The 4,147-nt window shown below is 36.1% G+C and overlaps 1 protein-coding gene across 9 annotated transcripts in view; it reads left to right on the forward strand.

The window, feature by feature from the left end:
• Positions 1 to 4,147, forward strand: part of PSEN1 (presenilin 1) — a 74,070-nt gene that overhangs the window by 60,813 nt on the left and 9,110 nt on the right. The gene's annotated exons all lie outside the window — the stretch shown is intronic.

Genomic DNA, 4,147 nt, shown 5'->3' on the forward strand with positions numbered 1-4,147 from the left:
AAAAGGAGAGGAAGAGTGAGATAGAAACATCAATGATGAGAGAGAAACATTGATCGGCTGCCTCCTGCATGCCCCCCAATGGGGATCGAGCCCACAACCCAGGCATGTACCCTGACCTGGAATCAAACTGTGACCTCCTGGGTCATGCCGGCTGAGCTAGTCGGTGCTTTTCTCATAGCATCATTTGTTTATGGGTCAAATTCTGCCCCTCAGGTTTTTGAAATTGGCCTTTTACAGTCTGATCTTTGGCATTTGTTTTATAAGGTCAAAGATTTTTTTATTTTTCCAGTAAGATTTCATGGCTGCAGTATTCTTGTTACAAATATTTTATTAATATTTTTTACTTTTTGCTGTACAAAGATCAATGGGTTTGAATGTTTCAGTCTTTTACATTGTTATTCCCTTTGTTGGCAACCTCCTCCTAACTTCAGATTAATATTTTCTTTGTCTGGGACCAATATAAACTAATACTTCATCATTTTGGGATCCACTACCACACAAACACTCTGATTACAGTAGTGTTTTAAACCAGACTTATGGTTACTGATAATGGTCTCTGTTTATACTAGAAATTGATTTCTAAAAAGACACATATGTCTTCCAGGACAACCTTTTAAAAATCAACATTTAATCAGAAAACTAAACAGAGCCTTTAATTAGAAATGTAAAACATTTTTTTTTTCAGTGTGAAGGCAGTTGGTCTTCTATTGAATTTCAAAAATATTCTTCCTTCAGACATCATGTGGGCAGCAGGCTCATCCCCAGTGCACTACTGTTAATCTTAAAATTATCAGAGCAATGAAAGTACCTGCTATTTCCAGGAGAGGGGAGTTGACTCATGGAGATTCTTTTCTATTTACCTCAAGGAAGGAGAGAGAAGGGTTTTGCTATTTTTTCAAGAAAGAGATTTTAGTAGTATAAAGGTAAAGTAAGTTTCAGGCAGTTTTTAATATATTTATTGAAAAGATAATAGGAAATAGTTGTTATTATGCTATTATATTTAAGCTAGGCACATATGCTGCTGGAGGTCATACAGAGAAATCTTACAATTAAAGTGAACAGTCACCATCATTGTCTCTATTCTGTCTTGTGTTTGGTAGACCATCAGATGCCCCTTTTAATATTAAAAGAATACCATAATCACTGAAAATTATTTTTCAGAGTTGGCAAAAACAAAACAAAAAAACAACAGAAGGCTTAGACTGCCATTATTAGCAAATAGTAGAAAAATGCTAGCAGCCAATTTTAGCATACTTGGCAATAGCATACAATTAATTCATTATGTCTAACTTCAGCAGTTTCCAGGGCTGTGATTTTAGTTGTTTAGCCATGTCTTATTTTGACTGAATAAATAAAAGTGAGCTGTTTAAAGAAAACAAATTCCCAGCAACTGATTTTTCTTAGGTTTTACTGATTCAGTTTCTTCTGGTTATAGGTCAATAAAATTTGTCCTTTTGGTAAGTGCTAAAGAAAAAAATTGATGGTTACTTCTTTGTTTTCTTTCTCTATTTTATTTTATTTTAAATATATTTTTATTACTGATTTCAGAGAGGAAAGGAGAGGGAGAGAGAGTTAGAAACATCAATGGTGAGAAAGAACCATTGATCGGCTACCTCCTGCACACTGCACACTAGGGATTGAGCCCGTAACCTGGACATGTGCCCTTACCAGGAATCAAACCGTGACCTCCTAGTTCATAGGTCAATGCTCAACTCCTGAGCCACCCCAGCCGGGCTTCTGTCTCTATTTTAATTTTGCTAATAAAATATACTTATATTTATCTCTTAATTAAAATGAATTCTGTGAAGTATTACTATAGCATTTATCATAATATTGCTATTATTTACACAAAACTTTAAGTGAAAAAAATGTCAGGCCATAATTTTAAGCTTAATTCAATACATTATTTTTTTTAAAGCTATATTGACATATAATTCACTTACTATAACAATATATGCATAAAACCCACACTTCTTAGGTGCCACCTCTCCATCCCCCCATTTAAAGTATACAGTGCATTGGTTTTTAATTGTATTCAGAGTTAGGCAGTCATCACCACAAGTGAATTCTAGAACATTTTCATCACCTCAGAAAGAAACCTTTACCCATTCATTAGCCTCCACACCCCTCAACACCAACCAGTGTGTACTGTCTTACTATGTTTTCCTGTTCTGGACATTTATTAAAGTGTGGTCCTTTGTACTGGTTTCTTTCACTTAGCGTAATGTTTTAAGACTCATCTATGTTATAGCATATATCAGTACTTCATTACTTTTTATAGCCAAACACAATTACATTGTATGGATATGCCACAACTGTTACCCATTTTCCAGTTAATGGACATCTGGGTTGTTTCTGTTTTTGGCTTTTATGCAAACTGTTGTTATGAACATTCATGTAAACGTATTTGTGTGTACTATATACGTTTTTATTTCTCTTGGGTATTTACCTAGCAGCGGAATTGCTGGGTCATCTGGTAACTCTATGTTTAATCTTTTGAGGAACTGCCAGACCATTTTCCAAGCAACTATACTATTTTACGATCTCACCAGCAATATGTGAATGTTCTAATTTTTTCACATCCTCACCAACACTTGTTTTTGTCTTTTTTATTATAATCATTCCATAAAGTGGTTATGGTTTTGATTAGCATTTCCCTGATGGCTAATGATGTTGAGTATCTTTTTGTGTGTTTATTGGTTATTTGTGTTTTCTTTGGAGAACTGTCTAGTCAAATTCTTTGCCCATTTTTTATATCTTTTTTTTTAATTATTGAGTTATAGTGGTTCTTTATATATTCTAGATACAAGTTCCTTATCAGATAAATGCTAATTCCTCCCCTCCCCCTGGATTATTTTTAAAAAGTTTTTTCTGTAGCATTCTTTTTCTGAAAAACTAAGTTTCTTTTAGTTTCTTATAGTGTTTACTATTTGTAATCAAAATTCTTTGTAAGGCTACCATTTGTTTAGTGTGTTGCAAGAACTTTTCCTGTATTATTTTTAACTCTGATGATAATACAATGAAATAGCTTTGTAATCTCTATCTTATACCTGAGGAATTTGAGGATTGAAGAAATTAATCAACTTGCCCTGGATCACACAAGTACTTAAATACTAAATAGTAGAGCTGCACCCCTGTAATGATGGGTGTATTCACCCTGGGAAGGCTAGCTCACCCTGTCATTCATAGCATCGAATGTTATGGGTCAGATGTTTACCTTTTCCACTAAGAAGACTTCATTCTGGTGTCCATGATTTAAGAGCACTGGTTTTTCTCAGGAAGATCTTACTAGTCATCACTCCACTTCCTTCTCACCCACATGTGGAACAGACTGTACTTCTCAGGCCCCTCAGTTCCTATCTTCCGGAAATGGGTTCTGTAACCGGGTCAACAAGGAAATTCTGACATGCTATAACATAGATGAGCATTGAGGACAGTATGCTAAGTGAAATAATCCAGTAAAAAAACCACAAATGCTATATGATTCCACTTATACGAAGTACCTAGAGTAGTCCAGCTTAGAAAGTAGAAAGATGATTGCCAGGGGACTGGAGGGAGAGAGGAAGGAGTTACTGTTTAGTGGGTACAGAGTTTCAGTTTTACATGCTGAAAAGAGCTCTGTGGATGGCTGGTGGTGATGGTAGCACAGCAGTGTGAATGTACGTAATGCCACTGGACTGTGTTTTACCACAATTAAGATTTTTTTAAACATGAAGAAAAGGAAAAGAAGCCACAGAAAAGAAAATATTGCAAATCATACTGCAAGTCCTGTTAAAGAACTTGTATTTAGAATATATAAAAAATGTGAGAAACCAAGATGGCGGCATAGGTAAACACCTGAAATTGCTGCCTCGCACAACCACTTCAAAAATACAACTAAAAGACAAAACGGACATCATCCAGAACCACAGGAAGGCTGGCTGAGTGGAAATTCTACAACCAGAAGGAAAGAGAAAAGCATACTGAGACTCAGAGGAGGTGCGGAAGTAAAGTGCAGAGGTACGGAGGAGCACGTGGAAAGGGCTGGCAACTGATGCCAGGCAGCTGTTGTCTTTTTCAATCAGGAGGGAGTCTCAAGCTCCAAACTGCTCTGAACTCCAGTTCCGGGTGAGTCTCTGGGGACCCAGACTCATACAGGGAGAAACTG

This window comes from Myotis brandtii, unplaced genomic scaffold (assembly GCF_000412655.1).
Source record: "Myotis brandtii unplaced genomic scaffold, ASM41265v1 scaffold213, whole genome shotgun sequence".
NCBI classification, from domain to species: domain Eukaryota; kingdom Metazoa; phylum Chordata; class Mammalia; order Chiroptera; family Vespertilionidae; genus Myotis; species Myotis brandtii.